The sequence below is a fragment of the Eurosta solidaginis genome, chromosome X (genome assembly GCF_040869045.1).
Source record: "Eurosta solidaginis isolate ZX-2024a chromosome X, ASM4086904v1, whole genome shotgun sequence".
NCBI lineage: Eukaryota > Metazoa > Arthropoda > Insecta > Diptera > Tephritidae > Eurosta > Eurosta solidaginis.
In genome coordinates this window covers 190,864,943-190,890,176 of record NC_090324.1, presented here as the reverse complement: position 1 = coordinate 190,890,176, position 25,234 = coordinate 190,864,943, and the positions used below count along the sequence as shown (strand labels likewise).

At 39.9% G+C, this 25,234-nt stretch overlaps 1 protein-coding gene across 2 annotated transcripts in view; it reads left to right on the top strand.

The window, feature by feature from the left end:
- The first annotated feature begins 737 nt into the window (after window positions 1-737).
- The window catches only part of LOC137234670 (uncharacterized), a 485,943-nt gene continuing 461,446 nt past the window's right edge, over window positions 738-25,234 (top strand). Inside the window, exons 1-2 of one of the 2 annotated variants that reach the window (XM_067758146.1) lie at window positions 738-916; window positions 12,711-14,492. The gene's annotated coding sequence lies outside the window, so the exon portion shown is untranslated. The remainder of the gene's footprint in view (window positions 917-12,710; window positions 14,493-25,234) is intronic. The other variant, XM_067758145.1, reaches the window with a different exon arrangement.

The following is a 25,234-nucleotide window of genomic DNA, read 5'->3' as shown; positions in this document are numbered from 1 at the left end:
TCGATCTCCGTTTTTAGGATTTGAAAGCGGAAATTAATAACTTTATTTCTGTATCAAAATATTAATAAAAACCCACAAAATGGCCCCGAGAGGGTCCGAAATATGAGACCCAATCCATAGTTTTTTTGCACAGAACATTTTTCTGCGTTGGCGGCCTTCGGCCTGGGTGGATCTAACTTCTTTCTGCATTAGTGTGTACAAAAAATCTGGCAAAATTCAACAACCACATGAAAATTTGAACCGAAATGATATGACAGAAATTAAATTTTTAATTTTTGTTTTCGGATTCTAAAATCGGAGGTCGGAACGTATCTTTTGATACCAACTTTGAAAATTTTTGCTAAAAATTGGGTGGTGAACCGTCTTGTAAAACGTTACCTTTTTCTTCAAAACAACTACAATTTTGTATGAGACAGCTGCTAGTAATCAGTTGTAAAATTTTGACGTCTTTGACAACAACACCAACACAAGGTTGTAAACGGTAATGCCACAAAAAGTTGTTAGACTAGACAACTCAACCGAGATTTTTTTGACAGGTTGAGTTGTAATCTGTAATACCAAATTGCGAAATTTCAACCCAACCAGAGGTGAGTTGTAAACGGTAATAGGGGCATTAAAGTCCAAACTTTAATGCATTGTTCGTACAACCAACTTTTCCGTCAAGGCTTTGAACAAGCGATTCGTCACGAAATCGATTTCTGCAAGTGTTGCTTAAGGGAACGTTGCGGTAGTTGAAATAAGCTTTTTGTGTGAGTGAGTAGTTCCAATAGCAAAATACATAATAAAACATATTCAGGCTTTGCAGTTTCGTTCAACATATAATAAAATAATCCTTATTAAAAATCTTAGAACTATTTCTATATGTGAGCTGTGGCTAATGTATGGTAGCTGGGATCTACAATGGTTTAATAAACTGGTATGTGTAACATGTCTACGGACAAAGAAAATTACCTTTGTATAAAACTCTTTAGTTCAAAGTAATGACATAAAATAAGCAAAGGTTCTAAATGCAAATGTGCTTAGATGTGTTTGAAGGTATTGGTATTCCTGACTTGTGGTGATGCGTTATTGAGTGGCCATTTTGTTAACTTTGCATTTCATCTAAAATATTTTGTTCTTGGAAGTCCAAAACATTTGAGCTGTTTATTTTGAAAGTGGCATAAGTCATTTCCAACTCGTCGTCTTAAATGCATTGTTATTTTTGAACGATTGCATATATAGATGGTTCTACAATTATAAAATAATAATAAGAGTTGCATCTTTTGGATATTGGACTAACAAACTGGAGGCGAGGAGAGCTACAAATAAATTATCACTGAACCTAAACGACATGAAAAGACTTATGCCACTTTCAAAATAAACGGCTCATTTATAGTCTGAGGGGTAATATACTAAAGATTGTTACGGAGGCGTATTAACAAATTTTTATTTTTTTATTTTACGCTTCCCAAGGCAGTCGGTTCTATGTACCGGAGCGACTCGGGATTTTTCCCGACCAAGGACTGTCATTTCAGTGTGACCCCATTTAATTTGTTTCGTCCCTCCCACAAATTGTCATCCTCCCAGCAGCTCCTTGCAGCAGGACAGCTACATATTCTCTTACTCCGGGAAGGTATCGAACCCCATCCGGGTCCGTCTCCTGACCCCGGTCCTGAGAAATGGTTTTGCTGCATTTGCCAGAAAAGAATCTTTTTAGGACGGTCATACTCTGTTCAGTGTGTCTCATGGGATGGTTGCATCGGACAGGTTGTTCTGGGCTTGATCCCAAAACCCGACGTCCACGTCACTTTTATAAATCTTTTGTGGCTCCTTGCTGCTCACGCCCAAGGGCGTCCCGGAGTCTACGCCTAAGCGCCCCTCCACTACCTTCCAGCAGCCTCGCTGCTCAGCAAGCCACAACAAGTACCCGGTGCTGCTTGTTGTTGTTGTTGTAGCAATTAGGTTACTCCCCGAAGGCTTTGGGGAGTGTTATCGATGTGATGGTCCTTTGTCGGATACAGATCCGATACGCTCCGGTAACACAGCACCATTAAGGTGCTGGCCCGACCATCTCGGGAACGATTTATATGGCCACATTTAACCTTCAGGCCATCCCTCCCTCTCCACCCCCAAGTTCCATGAGGAGCTTTGGGCGCCAGAGCCTCGTCTGTTAGTGAAACGGGATTCGCCGCTCGAAGGTGAGGTTGACAATTGGGTTGGAGAAGCTATATATTGCGCTACACACCCCTTGAATCCCCTCGGTGCTGCTCGCGCCCCACGGCGCCAACAACTCAAACAGCTGATACCACTCATAACTACTACCTTCGTAGTAGAGCTGGTAGCAATGCTGAGCATCAGCCCCTGCCCCCGTCTTCTTCTCCCCCCCTCTTTTCTGGCAACAATCGTGCAGGTCAGGGAAACAGACTCTTAGTCCCTACCTCCGTTTGCACCGTCTGCCAGCACAGAATATATAGGTTTGCGACATCCGCTCAATGCAGCTCCTGCCTTGGGTGGTGCCACTTTCCTAGATGTTCTGGTCTCCAATGCTTGCCCAAGGGCGCCCAGTCCCAAGGCCACAACAGCAGTTGCGTCCTGGCCTTCCACAACCTAGGCGTAGTCACCCGTCACTTACCCCTAGAGTGGCGGCGTCACCCCTCATGAACTTCAGAATTCTGCAGTTAAACTGTAATGGACTAACTGCGAAGATTTCGGAGATAGTCGATTTCATGAAGCGGCACAACATCCGCATTGCTGCGATTCAAGAGACTAAACTCACAGCAAGATCTGCATTGCAGACCTGCTCTGGGTATAATGTCCACAGGAAGGACCGCGAGAGCGGAAATGGAGGCGGTCTCGCGTTTATTATACACCACTCTGTGCAATATCATATATTTGATCCTGGCATCGACCGCAGGGACAATGTCTTAGAACGTCAAGGCCTATCTGTCCGGTCAGGCGATGTAAATCTAGAAATCATCTACATCTACATCCCCCTACATCCCCAGTGGATACCGCCCTAAAATCGAGGCCTTACTCACTGGCAACAATCGCATTATCTTAGGCGATTTCAATGCCCATCACGACCTATGGCATTCAAACTTGCGGGCGGACAGTAGGGGTGAGATGTTGGCGGATCAAATAGAAGAAACGACGTTCTGCACAATAAACGACGACGCCCCCACACGTATGGTAGGAAGCTGTCATAGCTCGCCAGATATCTCAATCGTGAGCGCAGAACTCGTAAACTGCGTCAACTGGCAGCCTATGGTAACATTGGCATCCGACCACCTGCCCATACTTATTTCGTTCGAGCGTTCCGCCGATTTCATCGTCACCGAAAAACGCACTTTCATAAACTTCAAAAAAGGAAAGTGGGAAGAATATAAATCTGCAACAGACAGCAGCTTTGCTGCCCTCCCTATCCCGACTGATGCCCGCCAAGGGGAGCGTGCCTTCCGTAAGGTCACTGAATCCGCCTCGGCACATTTCATTCCCGCCGGGAGAATTCCCGAAATCCGGCCCCACTTCCCGGCGGAGGCCGCGAGCTTAGCGAGGGAACGCGACCTTATAAGACAGCTTGATCCAGGCGACCCCCAAATAAGGGATATAAACCAACGCATCAGATTGCTTGTGGACGAACACAAGCGGGCGAAATGGGAAGAGCACCTAAGAGGTTGTAACCTCTCTACCGGTGTAGGTAAACTTTCGTCCACCGTAAAGTCCCTATCGAATCCGACTAAGCACAAAGACAAAGTTTCCATCGCCTTTGGCGATAAGGTGCTGTCGGATGCGGAAAAATGCGCGAGCGCTTTCTGCCGACAATATATAATGCATCCTACGGTCGACAAAGATAGACGGAGAGCCAATAGACGCGCACATAAACACAAATTCAGCGCGTCACCAATCACCATCACTGCTAGAGAGGTTGAGGACCCCATGGGTGCGCCAAACCATCCAAAGCAGTGGGCCCAGACGGCATAGCCATGCCGATGCTTAAAAACCTAGGGAAAGAGGGTTTCAAATATTTAGCGCCTGTCTTCAACCTGTCTCTCTCCACCTTTGCCATACCCGAGAAATGGAAAATGGCCAAGGTGGTCCCGCTACTAAAGCCTGAAAAACAAGCTAACGTATGTGATTCATATCGTCCGATATCTCTCCTATCGCCAGTGGCAAAGACGCTTGAAGCCATTTTGCTCCATTATTTCCAAGCACATTTGCAGCTAGCCCCTCATCAGCATGGCTTCAGAAAACTATAGCACTACCTCCGCGCTAAATGTCATTAGCACCCAGATAAATTGCGGTTTGAATCAATACCCCCACCATAGAACAGTACTCGTAGCGCTAGACCTATCAAAAGCCTTTGATACGGTCAACCATGGCTCATTACTGCAAGACCTGGAAGGGTCTACCCTTCCCCCATGTCTTAAAAGGTGGACCGGAAAATATCTGGGTGGTCGGCAGGCATCGGGGCAATTCAGAAACGAAACATCAAAACCAAGGAGAATTAAACAAGGGGTGCCACAGAGTGGTGTCCTATCCCCACTTCTGCTTAATTTCTACATATCTAAGCTACCTTAACCACCGGAAGGAGTCACAATCGTTTCCTACGCCGATGACTGCACAATAATGGCCACAGGCCCAGGCCCAGAGATCGATGAGCTATGCAATAAAATAAACGGCTATCTCCCTGATCTCTCCAGTTTTTTCGCCTCGCGAAACCTGGCATTGTCACCGACAAAATCTTCCGCGACCTTATTTACAACATGGACGCCCCAAATTTCGACCATATTGAACATCCACGTCGATGGCACTACGCTACCGACTGTCCTACACCCCAAAATCTTGGGTGTGACGTTTGATCAGGATCTACATTTTGGTGCGCACGCAACCGCAATTGATCCGAGAATTCAAAGCCGTAATAAAATCCTCAAATCCCTTGCTGGCAGTACCTGGGGAAAAGATAAAGAAACGCTCATGACCACATACAAAGCAATTAGCCAGCCGATTACGTGCTACGCGTCACCCATATGGTCGCCAAGCCTAAAAACTACCCACTGGACGAAACTACAGGCCTGCCAAAATACTGCTCTCAGAATCGCCACGGGCTGTCTTCTTATGTCCCCAGAACACCATCTGCATAATGAGGCGAGAATACTCCCCATCAGGGAGAGAAATGAGATGCTGACCAAACAGTTTCTGTTGAATTCCCAGAAACCTGGGCATCCCAACAGACATCTGATTGACGAACCAGCACCGCCTAGGGGCCTAAGGAGTCATCTCCGTAAGCATTTTGAGGAAATACGGCACCTGAGAACCCAGCCGTATGATGCGAAAAAATACAAGCAGGTCCTTGGTGAACTCCATAGACAGGCGTCGGACCTTTATGTCGGGAATTGCCCGGTGAATCCAGTACTTGAAGAAAAATATCCAGAACTCGCGGAAGAGGAACGCATACTCCCCAGGGAAACGCGTGTCACTCTTGCTCAACTTCGTTCTGGATACTGTAACAGGTTAAACTCTTACCTATCCAGAATCAACCCCGACATACAAAATGTATGCCCCGCTTGCAATGTGTCCCCACATCCCACATGACACCAACCATCTCTTTGATTGTAATGTGGAACCAACGCCTCTAACACCCCTTTCCTTATGGTCCACCCCTGTTGAAACGGCAAGTTTCCTTGGACTCCCGTTAGAGGATATTGATGACAATTTGTGATCGGTCGCGGCTGTTAGGTGGGGCGAGCATTGCTACAACAACAACAACAACAAAAAAATTTTTATTTCCGTTTTCGGATTCGCAGGCTTTTGACCAAAACGAATATCCTTACACGCCACCCGATATTTGGACGTACATGAAGAGTGCCATGCTGCCGTTTAGAATAGCCCAAATATCATTAGGCAGACTTAAAACTTATTTAACTATTTTCAGTGTCAAAATACTTTTTGGCACTGTTTAAATACTGTTAGCGCTCACAATCGGGAAATTTGGTAAAAGTCTAGTTGAGGGGTAGACTGCTAATACGCGAGAGGTGTCAAACGACGCGTCTTGACATCAGTATTAATAATCCGAAGGCGGAAAATAAAAAAATGGTAATTCTTTACTTTAGATCACAAGTGTTAAAACTCGACCCTTTTGATCCCAAGACCACGAATTCGAAAGCGGAAATTCAAAATTTTATTTCTGTCAAAATATATTTCCAAAAAATCGAAAAATGGCAGGAGCGCTCCGACCCCGGGGGTGGGATCCATAGTGGCAGCGATTTAGTTTAGCACCCCCCGAGTTCGGGGTTTAACTTGGTATCAAATGAAAGAGGGAGTTCTCCCGATCACAAATATATATATCTTAAAGTGCGCAAACTTATAATTTAAAAGTTATTTGTTGTTAAAGTTTGCAAATTTCTATACAACTTTTATATGTGTATACGTATATATATATTTTATGACATTACAAATCTGTGCTAAAAAACGGAACAAGTGCAGAATCGAAAAATAACTTATACAAATACCTTTCATCTGATGTATATATATCTTTAACTTTTCTAGTCTTTATTTGCAACAAATTTGAAAAAGCTCTTTTTTGTATTCGTGAACGAGCTGGTAGAACACCTTTCTGCATAGGCGGCCTTCGGCCGCGCTTATAAAAAATAACCCTGGGCTACGCCGTGCCAAGTCCGGGTGTGTGGTATAACCGTGGCTACCGCCACGGTGATGCACAATTTTTTTTGGGGGTACACAACAACAACCACATGGAAATCGCCAACTTCAAATGCAAATATCTCCGGACAGAGATGAAATTTTCCGCCATCGGATTATTGTTCTCGAGATTAATACGCGTCGTTTGACACCTCCCTCGATATTTTTGGTAGCGTATTAGCAGTCGACCCCTCAACTAGACTATTACCAAATATATATATTTGTGCTCGGGAGAACTCCCTCTTTCATTTGATACCAAGTTTTAGCCTGAAATCCGGGGGGCTATTCTAAAATTTGCCCTCCATAGTATTTGTGCGCAGAACACCTTTCTGCTTTGGCGGCCTTCGGCAGCGATTATAAAAAATTACCCTGGGTGGGTCCAACACCGGTTTGGAGACGAACACTATATCCGCGCAAAACACTTCGGGGAATATTTTGAATAAGGTGCCGCGATTTTCCAATTTTTATTATTTTTTTTTTTTTGGAAGGGTAGCGGGGGTCGTAAATATGACAAAATAATCATTCGGAACTTTGGGAAACTCTTAGTTTATGAAAAAAAAAACTTTTAAATTCCGAAATTTGGTAATATTACAACTTAAGTTTTGCACTTGAAATTCGCGGCGAACTAGTGTTGTTGTTGTTGTAGCGATAAGGTTGCTCCCCGAAGGCTTCGGGGAGTGTTATCGATGTCATGGTCCTTTGCCGGATACAGATCCGGTACGCTCCGGTACCACAGCACCATTAAGGTGCTTGCCCGACCATCTCGGGAACGATTTAACGATATTTAAACCTTCAGGTCATCCCCTCCCTCCCCACCCCAAGTTCCATGAGGAGCTTGGGGTCGGCAGAGCCTCGTCTGTTAGTGAAACAGGATTCGCCGCGGATAGGTGAGGTTGACAATTAGGTTTGGAGAAGCTATATATTGCGCTGGCAACCTGAAGGGTTGCGCTACACACCCCTTGAATGTGGTATTTTAGTCGCCTCTTACGAAAGCCATACCTACCGCGGGTATATTCTTACCCCCTTACCCGCTGGGGATGCGAAGAACTTGTCGAAAGTGGTACCCAAAGACGCGTATTTTCGATAAGATTCCGAAAGCAGAAATTATATTTTTTAACTCCTTTAAAAGTGATTCGCAAAAAACCGGTCCCTACTATAGTCGCTTTCTTCGTTGTTGCAATTAAACAACCGAAAACATATGAAAGTGGTGAATAGTGTTGCCAGCTCCGCAACAATCAGCCCGATTATAAACGAAAATTCCGTGCGAGTTTTTTCCCTTCTCCCATTCCTCGTATTCTTAATAAAATTTCCTTGTGAGTTTTTTCACTTCTCCCTTTCCTCCTATTCTGAACAATGTTCGAAAAAGCGGTAACCGGTTATGTGAGAAAAGTAGGTATTATGAATGTGAGGGAGAGGGAGATTTCTCTGCCATTTCATAGGAGTTTTTTCACTAGGTAAATTAAAGGGAATGCATCAAAATAGTTAAAGGAAATTGGTTCTTTTAAGAAAAAACACTTATTTGTACAAATTTGTGCTAAAATATGTATTTACATTCTACCACAATATTTCCACTGTTAATACAACAACAACCACTATATTCATTAATTTAAGTCGAAAAGTATATCATAAACAACGGAAGAGCTCTTCGTATATTTGATGCAGCCATCCAGAAATTGCGCAAGGATTTTTAAGAAGGCTTAAATAGATTTTGGTATATGGCGAAAGGCGAACTCAACTCGACTTGGCCGCCAGAAAATTGCTTTGCAGAATGAATGCATGCAATTCCGGCGGATTTGTGTTATCCCGCCGTCTAATGCTCCTCTGTTGGTGTTGCTGTGGCACCAATTCATTACTTATTCCAGTGAATACCACATGAAATGCAATAATGTGCATTGTTTATACCTTATTTCTTAATTTCAAACAAATTCGCAACAATAATTAAACTTTTACATTTTTTAAACAAAATAAGAAATGCGCAACGAAATTTCAAGATGATAAATAAATAAATAAAAAACAGCTGACTTCGGAAATTCGAAATTCCTATTCCCCAATTATTCTTCTCCCTAGGAGAAGCAGTTCGACATAAATGCAAACAAATATACACTATCAATGCATCTTGTTTTTGTAATTTTATTATTATTATTATTATTTATTATTATTATTATTATCTACCGGACATAGTCCTCACAGATATGTAACAACTTAAACAAAAATTATCGAGATAGAAAAATATATGGTAACAATTTATAAATACAACGACATTATAACAAAAAATTTTTGTAAAAAATTCGCTACGGCTTAAATAAAACTACATGTAAAAACATTTATATAGTAATACGAATACTGAAACATATTAATTGAAAAGAAAGTAATCAATAACATCAGCTTTAAAATGTTCTTTACATGAGCTAAAATCGGCATGATTGCAAACAGAGTTACATAAGGAGATCATTCTGTGAATAGGTTCATTATTTCCAAAATTCGTTCTACGCGTTTGGACGTAGAAAATGTATTTGTCCCTTAGACACCTTTCAGGTGCATAGAAGGGGAGAAGAAAAAGTAGTTCCGGAGAATCGATTTTGTTGTCGTAAATGTCTTTGATAAAGAAAATACCACAAATTTTCCTTCGAGTATTAAGGCACTGAATATTTAAAATTCTACATCTTAGTGCATAAGATGGCATCGATTCAAAAGTGAACATTCGCCGAAGCGCGAATTTAGTGAATCTCCTTTGAACTCTTTCTAACCGGCTGGAATGTGTTACAAAGTCTGAGTCCCAAATGATGCAGGCATATTCCAAAGTGGATCTTACAAGGCTAATGTAAAGACTTTTCAGCGTTAGCGGATCAAAAAAGTCTTTGGAATTACGTTTGAGAAAGCCGAGTTTTGAATTGGCAGCACTGATTATGTACTCCCTATGAAAGTCGAATCTAAGCTTCGAGTCTAAGTATACTCCTAAATCCTTAACAGTAGTTGTACGATTGAATGAGTCGCTATCGTTAAAGTAATAGCTGTTCATTATGCATGCGTTTCTCCGAGTGAATGTGATAATGTTACACTTGGAGAAGTTCAAGAAAAGACCGTTACTATTACACCATTTTATCAATTCCAAGATGTCTTGCTGTAGCTCTATGCAGTCGCTAATGTGTTTAACTCTGTAATAAAGTTTTAGATCATCAGCGTACATCAGGCAACTACAAAATTTAAAACATTGGCAGATATCATTTATAAATAAAGAAAAAAGTAAAGGGCCCAGATGACTACCTTGTGGTACTCCTGATGTAACGATTATAGGCTTGGGGAGATTGCTGCCGATCTTTACTATTAATTTCCTGTTTTGGAGATACGACTCAAGCCAACTTAGGGCGTTGGAGTGGATTCCGAGTTTCTCGAGTTTATTAAGTAAAATATTATGATTGAGACTATCGAAAGCTTTTACGAAATCAGTGTACAGAGTGTCTCTGAATAATATGTAATTAATGTACTTAATTTAACGATATAAGGTGGTGGCAGGTCGACATAAATGCAAACAAATATACACTTATCAATGTATCTTGTTTTTGTAATTCTCTGAATAATATGTAATTAATGTACTTAATTTAACGAAACGCAAGATTTTAAAGTAAACATTTAAATTTTTTATGATAAGAAATTTAAAAATTTAAACTTCTTATGATAAGAATTTAGAAAAAGGGGTATTTTTATTTGTTGTACATTTGCGCCGCATGCGAAAATTTTTTAATAAAAAATTGCGCGATTTGATATTGAAAATGTGCTTGTTTTTGTTATCATACGAATTTAAACATAAAATGTTTTTGTACTCGTTGAAGAAAAGCGCCACAGGCGAAAATTTTTAATAAAAAATCGCGCAATTTTATATATGAAATTTTCATGTGTTTTTATCAGACAAGCACACGGATTTAAGCTCAAAATTGAAAAATGCAAATTTTCACTTCAAGAAATAAAATATCTTGGTTACATTATAAACTCAAAGGTTTGAAACCAAATACAGAAAGAACCGCAGCAGTCCGCGAAATGCCGGAACCAACAAACATTTCGGAACTTCGGTCGTTTTTAGGTGCCATAAACTTCTATGGAAAATTCGTAGACAAAATGCGCTTATACCGTGGTCCACTAGACGAGTTGCTGAAAATCTGGCCAGTAAAACTTCCAGAGAATACAGACATCAGACAATATCTTGGGCGAAAAGATTTCATTACCGTCACCAAGGACTGTATAATGGTAGGAAATCGAATTGCTATACCTAGAATCTACCAGAAGCGAATTTTAAAAGAACTTCACCGGGGTCATCAGGGTATACAATGAACAAAAGCAATCGCTCGTAGCTATGTATATTGACATTATAAATTTTATTAACGACTGCCATCAATGTGCTGCCGCGGCCAAATTTCCGACAAAAACAACATTAAGCCCATGGCCTCCAACTAATGAACCATGGCAACGCATACACATCGACTACGCAGGTCCCGTCGATGGACATTATTTTTTAGTAGTGGTGAACTCCTATTCGAAATGGCCAGAAAAGTGATGACCAAGTCAATCTCTACTCACCAGACCATCAATATTTTAAATGAAATCTTTTCAAGACACAGTCCTTCGTAGTATATATTTTTCTTGTCGAACTCGGATCGGACTTCTGGCAGGCGAAAGTTGTTTCTGTTTCTTGTTTGGTAATCGTGAACCTCGTTGTTGTATATCAGTCGGTCGTTTAGATATTTCGGCTGGTTTCCTATTTTAATGTTATGTATAAATTTTAAAGTATAGTATACCATGAGTTGTTTTACGCTTAGCCAATTTTAGGTTTCAAGCATTTCATGTATTGGTGTATCGTAACGTTTCTTAAGGATTGTTACGTCTGGTGGTACAGACGTACGAATATTTCATATATTTATTATTAAATATTAAGGAAAATACAAAAGATAGTTAATAGTAAAATATTACTTTTTAATTCACGTGTGTAACTCTTGCTCATGTGTTGCCAGATTGCCATAATGTCTCGTCCCAACACCTTCGCTGTTTAGTTTAATGAGCACGGTGAAAACCTAAATGGCGGGCGTCGAGGACGATCTGAGCGACGTAGGGATGGAGTCCCTTGGCCTTCGCAATTGTGATTGGTTTGAGCTGAATCATAATCATTGCGCGCAATTTCATGATTAGCTTGACCTGAGTTTTCATTCGAGGACAACTCATCGTTGTCTACGTTTTGAGTTTCTGGTTCTTTTTCCAAATGGTCTAGAATATGATCTGCGCGTTCTGGTACCTGTTTGGTCTGTGATCTACGATGGCGCAATTGATTTGCGTGCATTCTTTTCAACTTTCCAGTGTCCATTAAGACGTACATGACGCTACCAATACGTTCTATTATCGAGCCAGGTTTCCACTCATATTTGTTGTAAGATGTATGTATCGCAGCGTAAACCTTGTCCTCGGGATGGAACTGTTTCGGACTGGCCCCGTGTTTTCTGTTGTACTGGTATTTCATATCCGAGCTTTGTTTCTCATTTGGTGCTTTTTCCTCGCTTGGTGGGAGCAGTAAATCCAAATGCGTACGGAGTTTTCGATTGTATAATAGCTCGGAAGCTGATTTGAAATCCATACAATTTTGGTTTGGGGTGGAGCGATAACTCATTAAGAATGTTTGTAAGTTTTGGTCGGTTGTACCCTCCTCACTAAGTTTTTTTAATGCTCTCTTGAGTGTGTAAACAAATCGTTCCGCCTGACCATTTGACATTGGGTAATACGGACTGCAACAAAGATGTTGGATACCGCGTTCACGGATGAAGTTTTGAAACTCTGCTCTCATGAATTGAGTTCCATTGTCTGATACCAACGTACTTGGAAAGCCGTGACTTGAAAAGATTTCATTTAAAATATTGATGGTCTGGTGAGTAGAGATTGACTTGGTCATCACTATTTCTGGCCATTTGGAATAGGAGTCCACTACTACTAAAAAATAATGTCCATCGACGGGACCTGTGTAGTGCCATAATAAATTGCATTAAAATAAATTGTAGATGGCAACCCTCTTTAGAAATGTGCAAGATGCAACCATACATCAGATGCACTTGGCATCACTAAAATTGTTAGAGTCGAGCAACTCGGAGAGTTTCTGATTGGCTAAAACTGCCGTTGCTCGACGCCATGATTTATTTCGACGCCATCATTAATTTCGTTGCTAAGCAACGTAAAGAAAAACTGCCGAGCTACAGAGTTGCGTTAGCGGCAGTTTTCAGTTTAAAGTAAACCGGCCGACGCATCACTCGCGAAAACTAAAGTAGCAAAAATAAGTGTGCTAACTAAAAAGTTATAGTTCAGCAAAGTGCAGTGTTAAGAACAGTAAAGAAAGTAGAGATTTTTTAACAAAGTTATAAAGAAACTAAAAAATTGTAAATAAAGGTGTGAACTAAGTTTTACGAAAAATACAATTAAATATAGTTGAAATAAAAAAATAAAGACAGTTTTCATTAATTGATATAAAAGGAAAATTGAAGGTGTGTGTGTGCGCCTGGCAGCCGGGTGAGTGCGCAGAACGTTTCTGCAGGATCCGAATATGGATCCTCAATATGGCGACCGTGGGCCGAAGCCCTGTAAAAACGGTGTGTGGCCGAAAGGAGGCAAGCCTCCCAACAGACGTGGGTGCTCAGAAAAAAAGAGAAGCCCTGCAAAAATTTAAAAAATAATGGAAAAATTAATAATTTACAAAAATTACAAAAAATATAAAAGTTAAAAACCTATCTACAAAAAAAAAAATCTACAAAAAAAATTAAAAACATCAAAAATCTACAAAAAAAAACTACAAAAATTAAAAGCCATTTACAAAAAAAAAAAAAATACAAAACATTTAAAAATTCTTACAAAAAAAATATAAAACATTAGCAACTATTACAAAAAAAAAAAAAAAAATTTGGAAAAAAAGATACAAAAAAAAAATTTAAAAAATCTACATGAAATACAAGTTTAAAATTCTACAAGTATATAAAATCAAAAATAGCACAAAAAGTTTAAAATCAAAAATTACAAAAAAAGTACAAAAGATTAAAAACCACTACAAAAAAATTTTTAAAAATTTGGAAAAGCTACAAAAAAAATACAAAAATTTCAAAAACCTTTTCACAAAATTATAATACTTAAAATCATTACAAACAAAAATATATAAAACAGGAAAATTTACAAAAAAATTTAAAATCATTACAAACAAAAATATATAAAACAGGAAAATTTACAAAAAAATTTAAAATCATTAAAAACCAAAAATATGTAAAAATTAACAAAAACCCACAATTTGAAACTGTAAAAGAAAAAAAAACTTTTTACGAAATCACCAAATAAGGCAGTGGTGGTGGATTTTTTGGTCGTGGCTAGTGGTAGAAAAAAAAATCGGTTGGAAAACTATACATATACAAATAATACCAAGACTTAATAAAAATCGGAAATAATACGAAAATTCAAAGCTTATAAAACAACAAACTAATCGGCAGCAGAAATAATAAAAGAAATTAGAAAAAACTGGAAAAAATGAAATTTTGCACTATAAAATCAAAAAATTGAAACTGTACCAAAAAACTAGTGGAAAAACGACACTAGCCACGCCATTTCAATAACGGCACTAGCCACGCCACCGTCATAACGGCAAACCACCATACATTGAAAAACCGAATAACGGAAGGCTAGTGACGCCATCAGGAACAGCAAGTGCAGCGGCAGAATATCAGGTGGCAGCAGCACAACAGCAAGCGCAGCAGCAGTACACCAAACGCAGCAGAAAAACATCAAACGGTAAAACGCAGAGGCATTTGGTATGGAATTTTTTCTTAATTATTATACTCACTTTTATACTATTTAAACTCATTTTATAAAAACTACTTAAAATTACTTTTTTTTCAATACGTTGCATATCCAATTTTCATACCATTTTCTATTATATTAACTAAAAAAAAGAACACAAAAAAAAAAAAAAATTATTTTGATTAATAAATACATACATACAATACATCTATCAAATTTACTAAAATACACATACATAGGTATATGCGTAAGGTTTCAGGTAGGCACTGTGGGACAGGGTGGGACAAAAACAGAAAAACATTTTTTATTAATTGCTTCTAGTTTTAGTCCCACTGCCCTACAGTGGGCTCCATCACAAAAGAATACAAACAAAAATTTTGTTACTTTTTCAAAAGCGGTGCGTCCGCATATAAGCAGTTAAAAATACGATTACAATTTTTCTTTAAAGCGGTGCGTCCGTGTATAAACATGACATACATTTTTTTAAAATCCCGGTGCGTCCGAGGACATTATATTACAAGTTTGAAAAGATGCGGTGCGCCCGTCTTTATAAAAATAAAACCATACAATTTTGATAAAAGCGGTGCGTCCCTGTCAGGCCTTATATGAAATTATTTGCCATTCTTTAATCTTTGCATTTAATAATAAAAATTCAATTAAAAATTATAATTTTTGCCATACATTTCAAATTCAATTTTTTTCTCACATTACAATTAAAAATTCTTACATTTCAATACATATATTCATAAACAACATTCAACTTCTAGTATTTAAATAAAATTCACTAACTTTTTCCAATAAGTATTCCCTAACCAATTGTATAATTATAAAATCTAAAAGCTTTCAAAAATACATACTTTCACAAATTTCTTATATTTTCATAAATTTCCTTTAAAAGTACTTTCATAATTTCCTTTTGAGCTCAACTTAAATCAGTTCTATAATCAAAATGCAGGTTTTCGTTAAATTATCGGATAATTCTTTCAGCTTTACTCTCTCAAATCCCACTTGTCTTGCAATTCTGCATAACTTCTCTAATCAAGCACAATCTATTTTCGAATAATTCCCTCGTTCAAATTCAATTTCCTTTAAATTCAATTTCTATTCAATCTTCATAAACAAATTCCACATATCTTGCTCCGATAAAATTTTAATATTTTGTCTGTTCATTTCAACACGTATGGACCTAAGAAACGGGAAGGTAGTTTCTAAAAATTCACATCCAGGTTCAAATGCCAAAAATTCAGAGCAAGATTTCGATTCCAAAAACTCAGAGCAAGATTTAGATTCCAATAATTCAGATTCTGATTCATCTTCAGTTGCATCTTCAACTGATACCTTAACAAGTGAACATAATAAATTATCCCTGAGTACATACCTTTTAGAATTTGATGATCAACCTGTAATTCCAAATTACAGTTTTTCTATTCTAACTCCGATTCTTAACGTTACAACCATGGCCACAATCGAGGAGAAAAAATCGTTTATTAGTACTTGTGCCTCGATTATGCGAGAAAACTACAGTGGAGACCCGTTAGCTCATTTATAAATAAAGTTGAATTAATGTAAGTATTCTCTAACGAAAATTTAAGTCCTACTTTTATTGCATTTTTAAAATGCAAGCTCGAAGGCAAAACTCGCGAAGCCCTACCAACGCATATAGAATCAGTCAGCCACATTAAAGAAGCGCTATGTAGTAAAATTAGGCCAGACAACTCGAAAGTTGTCGCGGGAAAAATTGCAGCCTTAAGAGTAACCAATAACAATTTTTCAGAATTTTCAAAGCAGTACCCTGCAAAAATCGCGAGTACTCTATGCATGCATGTATGGAGTACTCGCTATGGACCAAGCGAGTGCTCCAAAATTAACCACAATTCATACAAAAAATATGGTCCAATTAACATTGCGATGTCCTAGGATTGGACCATATACTCCAGCTCCGCATTACATCAGAGTAATCCATGGAGTACCCACAGTGCAATAAACATCGTATAGCGATTACAATCGTTAAAAACGAGCAATGATCGGCTTACAATATGTTCGTGTAGATACATGAGTTGGACCATTGCTGCATTACAGTGGAGTATAATGGTAAGTACTCCAGTGGACCACATGATCCAACGATATTTGCAGGGTAGAAGAGCTTTCTGACTCGTTAGAGCGATGTCTAATCATTGAAGGTATGACGCAGGCAAAAGTCCATGAGATGGCGGTTGAACAAACCATTAGCGTTTGTAGATTAAATAGTAGGTCAGATATAGTGAAATCAATCCTTGCGTCAACAACATTAAAAGATTCAAAGGACGTAGTAGCGAAAATGATTATAGAGCGAGAACAGGAAATTAAAGAGCGGCAAGTGTTAGCGTTTCAGTCACGTCCGATAAGATATAATAATTTCCGTGGAAATTCCAGAGGTAACAGTAATTTCAGATATAACAACAATAGTAATTTTCGATTTAACGGTAATGCAAATAGGCAACACAATAATACAAATTTCCGAAATAACAATTACAACAGAGGCAATAATCGCAATTACAATAGAGGCAATAGCAATTCCAACAATAACAATAATAATCGATCCGTAATTAACAGAAATTCCAATAATCAGGGTTCAAGTTCTAGAAATTCAGCCAATGTTCGTTCTTTAAATGCCGAAGCCCCTCAAGCGCGAGCATTGAGGGAGCAGGAGCAATTCGACTAAATACTTGTCAGTCAATATATTGTCTAAATTTAAATTTATCCGATTTCGTTGTTGTTGTTGTTGTAGCAATGCTCGCCCCACCCAATAGGCGCGACCGATCACAAATTGTCATCAATATCCTCTAACGGGAGTCCAAGGAAACTTGCCGTTTCAACAGGGGTGGACCATAAGGAAAGGGGTGTTAGAGGCGTTGGTTCCACATTACAATTAAAGAGATGGTTGGCGTCATGTGGGGACACATTGCAAGCAGGGCATACATTTTGTATGTCGGGATTGATTCTGGATAGGTAAGAGTTTAACCTGTTACAGTATCCAGAACGAAGTTGAGCAAGAGTGACACGCGTTTCCCTGGGGAGTATGCGTTCCTCTTCTGCGAGTTCTGGATATTTTTCTTCAAGTACTGGATTCACCGGGCAATTCCCGACATAAAGGTCCGACGCCTGTCTATGGAGTTCACCAAGGACCTGCTTGTGTTTTTCCGCTTCATACGGCTGGGTTCTCAGGTGCCGTATTTCCTCAAAATGCTTACGGAGATGACTCCTTAGGCCCCTAGGCGGTGCTGGTTCGTCAATCAGATGTCTGTTGGGATGCCCAGGTTTCTGGGTATTCAACAGAAACTGTTTAGTCAGCATCTCATTTCTCTCCCTGATGGGGAGTATTCTCGCCTCATTATGCAGATGGTGTTCTGGGGACATAAGAAGACAGCCCGTGGCGATTCTGAGAGCAGTATTTTGGCTGGCCTGTAGTTTCTTCCAGTGGGTGGTTTTTAGGCTTGGCGACCATATGGGTGACGCGTAGCACGTAATCGGCTGGCTAATTGCTTTGTATGTGGTCAAGAGCGTTTCTTTATCTTTTCCCCAGGTACTGCCAGCAAGGGATTTGAGGATTTTATTACGGCTCTGAATTCTTGGAACAATTGCGGTTGCGTGCGCACCAAAATGTAGATCCTGATCAAACGTCACACCCAAGATTTTGGGGTGTAGGACAGTCGGTAGCGTAGTGCCATCGACGTGGATGTTCAATATGGTCGACATTTGGGGCGTCCATGTTGTAAATAAGGTCGCGGAAGATTTAGTCGGTGACAATGCCAGGTTTCGCGAGGCGAAAAAACTGGAGAGATCAGGGAGATAGCCGTTTATTTTATTGCATAGCTCATCGATCTTTGGGCCTGGGCCTGTGGCCATTATTGTGCAGTCATCGGCGTAGGAAACGATTGTGACTCCTTCCGGTGGTGAAGGTAGCTTAGATATGTAGAAATTAAACAAAAGCGGGGATAGGACACCACCCTGTGGCACCCCTTGTTTAATTCTCCTTTGTTTTGATGTTTCGTTTCTGAATTGCACCGATGCCTGCCGACCACCCAGATAATTTGCGGTCCACCTTTTAAGACACGGGGGAAGGGTGGACCCTTCCAGGTCTTGCAGTAACGAGCCATGGTTGACCGTATGAAAAGCTTTTGATAGGTCTAACGCTACGAGTACTGTTCTATGGTGGGGATATTGATTCAAACCGCAATTTATCTGGGTGCTAATGACATTTAGCGCGGAGGTAGTGCTATGGAGTTTTCTAAAGCCATGCTGATGAGGGGCTAGCTGCAAATGTGCTTGGAAATAAGGGAGCAAAATGGCTTCAAGCGTCTTTGCCACTGGCGATAGGAGAGATATCGGACGATATGACTCACCTACGTTAGCTGGTTTCCCAGGCTTTAGTAGCGGGACCACCTTGGCCATTTTCCATTTCTCGGGTATGACAAAGGTGGAAAGAGACAGGTTGAAGACATGCGCTAAGTATTTGAAACCCTCTTTCCCTAGGTTTTTAAGCATCGGCATGGCTATGCCGTCTGGGCCCACTGCTTTGGATGGTTTAGCGCGACCATTGGCGTCCTCAACCTCTCTAGCGGTGATGGTAATTGGTGACGCGCTGAGTTTGTGTTTATGTGCGTGTCTATTGGCTCTCCGTCTATCTTTGTCGACCGTAGGATGCATTATATATTGTCGGCAGAAAGCGCTCGCGCATTTTTTCGCATCCGACAGCACCTTATCGCCAAAGGCGATGGAAACTTTGTCTTTGTCCTTAGTCGGATTCGATAGGGACTTTACGGTGGACCAAAGTTTACCTACACCGGTAGAGAGGTTACAACCTCTTAGGTGCTCTTCCCATTTCGCCCGCTTGTGTTCGTCCACAAGCAATCTGATGCGTTGGTTTATATCCCTTATTTGGGGGTCGCCTGGATCAAGCTGTCTTATAAGGTCGCGTTCCCTCGCTAAGCTCGCGGCCTCCGCCGGGAAGTGGGGCCGGATTTCGGGAATTCTCCCGGCGGGAATGAAATGTGCCGAGGCGGATTCAATGACCTTACGGAAGGCACGCTCCCCTTGGCGGGCATCAGTCGGGATAGGGAGGGCAGCAAAGCTGCTGTCTGTTGCAGATTTATATTCTTCCCACTTTCCTTTTTTGAAGTTTATGAAAGTGCGTTTTTCGGTGACGATGAAGTCGGCAGTACGCTCGAACGAAATAAGAATGGGCAGGTGGTCGGATGCCAATGTTACCATCGGCTGCCAGTTGACGCAGTTTACGAGTTCTGCGCTCACGATTGAGATATCTGGCGAGCTATGACAGCTTCCTACCATACGTGTGGGGGCGTCTCCGTTTATTGTGCAGAACGTCGTTTCGTCTATTTGATCCGCCAACATCTCACCCCTACTGTCCGCCCGCAACTTTGAATGCCATAGGTCGTGATGGGCATTGAAATCGCCTAAGATAATGCGATTGTTGCCAGTGAGTAAGGCCTCGATTTTAGGGCGGTATCCACTGGGGCAACAGGTGACAGGAGGGATGTAGATGTAGATGATTTCTAGATTTGCATCGCCTGACCGGACAGATAGGCCTTGACGTTCTAAGACATTGTCCCTGCGGTCGATGCCAGGATCAAATATATGATATTGCACAGAGTGGTGTATAATAAACGCGAGGCCGCCTCCATTTCCGCTCTCGCGGTCCTTCCTGTGGACATTATACTCAGAGCAGGTCTGCAATGCAGATCTTGCTGTGAGTTTAGTCTCTTGAATCGCAGCAATGCGGATGTTGTGCCGCTTCATGAAATCGACTATCTCCGTAATCTTCCCAGTTAGTCCATTACAGTTGAACTGCAGAATTCTGAAGTGCATGAGGGGTGACGCCGCCACTCTAGGGGTAAGTGAGGGGTGACTACGCCTAGGTTGTGGAAGGCCAGGACGCAATTGCTGTTGTGGCCTTGGGACTGGGCGCCCTTGGGCAAGCATTGGGGTACCCGGATGATTTGGGTTTGCGACCTGGCAACATGGCGCGATGAAACCCGTCGGGGGGTTGCCGTCGCGGAGACCAGAACATCTAGGAAAGTGGCACCACCCAAGGCAGGAGCTGCATTGAGCGGATGTCGCAAACCTATATATTCTGTGCTGGCAGACGGTGCAAACGGAGGCAGGGACTAAGAGTCTGTTTCCCTGACCTGCACGATTGCTGTCAGAAAAGAGGGGGGAGAAGAAGACGGGGGCAGGGGCTGATGCTCAGCATTGCTACCAGCTCTACTACGAAGGTAGTAGTCATGAGTGGTATCAGCTGTTTGAGTTGTTGGCGCCGTGGGGCGCGAGCAGCAGCGGGTACTTGTTGTGGCTTGCTGAGCAGCGAAGCTGCTGGAAGGTAGTGGGGATACGCTTAGGCGTAGACTACGGGACGCCCTTGGGCGTGAGCAGCAAGGAGCCACAAAAGATTTATAAAAGTTACGTGGACGTCGGGTTTTGGGATCAAGCCCAGAACAACCTGTCCGATGCAACCATCCCTTGCACGAGACACACTGAACAGAGTATGACCGTCCTAAAAAGATTCTTTTCTGGCAAATGCAGCAAAACCATTTCTCATGACCGGGGTCAGGAGACGGACCCGGATTGGGTTCGATACCTTCCCGGAGTAAGAGAATATGTAGCAGTCCTGCTGCAAGGAGCTGCTGGGAGGATGACAATTTGTGGGACGGACGAAACAAATTAAATGGGGTCACACTGAAATGACAGTCCTTGGTCGGGAAAAATCCCGAGTCGCTCCGGTACATAGAACCGACTGCCTTGGGAAGCGAAATCCGATTTCGTCGAAGTCGCTTGTAGCGATTCTCACAAACAATGTTCTTTTCTAGTAGATTCACAGGCAGACATTTCACTAATAAAAATTTCCAGTTTGGCAAACAAGATAGTAACGTAATAAATATAACAGGCATAACAACAGACACGGCAAAACACTAGAAACAGTTAACACAAGTATAATCGCATCAAATACATTTTTTCCTCTGACTCTTCACGTTGTCAATGACAACTTTAATATTCCTTCGGTATAATAGGGAAAGATTTTCTAAAAACGAAAAAATGCATAATCAATTATGCTAATGACACAATTACATTCGGACAAGGGACACAAAAGGTAAATATTTCAATTTTGCATAGCACTTCAACAAATACTCTTGTAATTCCACCAAGATGCGAAGTTTTTCGTGTTTTTAGTTTGAAAAATTCGACAATTTCAGTTTTTGTAGATTCTCAGGAACTTTGTAACGGTGTTTTCACAGCAAAATGTATCGTTGTTACAAAAAACCCAGTAATAAAAGTTACTAACACCACCGACGAGATCAAGTACGTAAAAGATTTCAATATTCAAACTGAAGACATTGAAAACTTCAATGTCTGTCGCATAAATGATACACCTGTCGATTCAAAACGCATAGAAGAGCTTAAATCAATTTTAGCAAAACAAATGCCTTCTTATGTTAAAAAGAAATTACTTGAGTTATGTTTGAAATATTCTGATATTTTTGCATTAAAAACCGACTTAATGACGCTTAATAATTTTTACGAACAAAAACTTAGATTAACTGACAAAACCCCTGTCTATATTAAAAATTACCGTTTGTCATACACACAACGCGAAGAAATAAATAAACAAGTCGAAAACCTATTACAGAATGATTTAATCGAACCTAGTTTTTCAAATTATAACAGTCCTTTAATTTTGGTACCGAAGAAAGATCCAACAGGCAAAAAATCGTATCGCATGTGCGTAGATTTTAGAGCAGTCAATAAAAAGCTTATAGCCGACAAATTTCCACTAGCACGCGTTGATGACATACTCGACAATCTTGGCAGAGCCAAATACTTTTCAACTTCAGACCATTTTTCTGGTTTTCACCAAATACCCCTTCACCCTAAATCCAGAGACGTAACTTCTTTCAGTACAGATCGAGGAGCTTTTCGTTGGAAAGTTTTACCTTTCGGGTTAAATATTGCACCAAACTCTTTTTCTCGTATGATGTCAATAGCATTTTCAGGCATTTCGCCAAATCAGGCTTTTATGTATATTGAAAGTTTACTTTAAAGCTGAATCCGAACAAATGCAATTTCCTTCGTTCCGAAGTAACTTTTCTAGGCCATAAATGTACGTCAAAAGGTTTGCTGCCAGACGATTCAAAAATAGACGCTATTAAAAGGTATACTAAGCCCAAACACAAAGATGCGGTTAGGCGATTTGTCGCATTTGCAAATTATTACAGGCGATTTATACCGAATTTTGCGTCACTGGCAGCGCCTTTAAATCGTTTAAATCGGAAAAAAGTTGAATTTGTTTGGGACGAAGCGTGCGAAAACGCTTTCGAAAAACTAAAACTAGCATTAATGTCTCCTCAACTACTGCAATACCCTGACTTCACAAAAGAATTTATAATTACAGTAGATGCTTCTAAGAGTGGGTGTGGTGCTATATTAAGCCAAAAGCATGGTGATAACGATTTATCAATTTGTTTCGCGTCAAAATCTTTTAATAAAGCAGAACAGAAAAAAGCAATTATCGAATTAGAACTTCTAGCAATACATTTCGCTATAAAGCATTTTCGTCCATATGTTTACGGTACAAATTTCACAGTAAAATCCGATCATAGACCACTAGTTTATCTTTTTAACATGAAAGAACCTTCGTCTAAACTTTCTAGAATTCGATTAGAACTATCAGAATATAAATTTACGATTGAATATATAAAAGGAAAATCTAACGTTGTGGCTGATGCTCTTTCACGCATTAGTATAGACGAAATAAAAGAATCTACAAAGCATGTTTTAGCAGTCCAAATGCGATCACAAACCAAACAAAAGGAATTACAAAATAAAGACGATAATTTTACTGATACTTTTTGCGAAACGCCTAAAGTACAAGTTTATGACAAATTTTCATACAATTTTTCAAAAAAGATACCGCGAATAAAGTCGACTATACAATTTAATAAGAATAATGAGATCTCTAATATAGAAATTTATGCGCATTTAAAACATAAAAAACTAAATTTACTTAATTTTGCGAATGCTAACGGAAAAACGGCGGCCACCGTGGTGTGATGGTAGCGTGCTCCGCCTATCACACCATATGCCCTGGGTTCGCACCCCGGGCAAAGCAACATCAAAATTTTAGAAATAAGGTTTTTCAAGTAGAAGAAAATTTTTCTAAGCGGGGTCGCCCCTCGGCAGTGTTTGGCAAGCCCTCCGGGTGTATTTCTGCCATGAAAAGCTCTCAGTGAAAACTCATCTGCCTTGCAGATGCCGTTCGGAGTCGGCATAAAACATGTAGGTCCCGTCCGGCCAATTTGTAGGGAAAATCAAGAGGAGCACGACGCAAATTGGAAGAGAAGCTCGGCCTTAGATCTCTTCGGAGGTTATTGCGCCTTACATTTATTTTTTTTTAACGGAAAAACAAATTTAGATGAGTTATTTTCGAGGCTTGAAAAAGCAGCCGGCAGTCACAATATTAAGCAGTTAGAATGGCCAAAAAATTATATATTTTTCAAAGAATTTTCAATTACATATTTTATTTTATTTATTTATTTATTTATTATTACGGTCTTTAAGACCTAGTTTAGGTTAAAATAAGAGATTAAACATAAATACTCATTTCACATTTAGTGACGTACAATATAAAAACAATTTTTCTTTGAACTTACTAATATTTTCACAGTCTTTAAATCAGAAGGTAACTCATTGTACATTTTATACCCTAAATATTCAAGAGACCTTTTGGCAAACGCAGTTCTTATTCTAGGCAGTCTTATATTATTGCAATTTCTTGTTCCATAATTGTGGATTTCATGATTATAATGTATTTTACTACTCAGGTAATTCGGTAACATTCCTAACCTAAGTTGGTGTATAAATTTCAATGTGAAATAACTAACTGACTGTTTAATACTAAGCCAGTTTAATCTATTGAGCATTACAATTTTTGGCGTTCTTGGAGGACATTTTAAAATAAATCGCATTGCCTTGTTTTGCTGTATTGGAAGTTTCTTAATATATATATCATTACTTAATAGCAGAATAGTAGGACAATAAATAAAGTGTGGTTCAATAATTGAACGATATACCAATATTTTATGACTTTGACTGTTATGTTTACATGTTCTATACATGAAGCCTATTTTCTGTGCAATTTTCCTTTCCAGATAAGTTACATGCTCTCCAAAATTTAGATTATCATCAATCAAAACTCCTAAATACTTAATTTTGTCTACTCTTTGGATTTCCATGTTTTTTACCTTCAGCGTAATATTATTTAAACTATTGTTACTTATGATATTAGTGTTTTTACAAAATATCATGAACTTAGTTTTTTCGACATTTAATTTCAGTTTTCTAAGGCATAACCATTTGTATAGCGAGTCCAGGTCTTCTTGTACTTTCAGCATGGCACATTCTGCATATTTTTCACTTATGATAAGCAATGCATCATCCGCAAATAGACGTATTTTACAATATTTTAAGCATCTTTTGATATCATTGATATACAATGTAAACAATATTGGCGCCAAGACCGAGCCTTGTGGTAAACCAATGTTAACATCCACCACTAATGAAACCTTTCCAATTATCGTTCTCTGTTTTCTGTCACCCAAATAACACCGGAACCATTCCAACGCCTTTCCTCTTATACCAATTTTAAACATAACGTCCAATAGCTCAGATCTATCGACAGTTTCAAAAGCCCGTTTTAAATCCA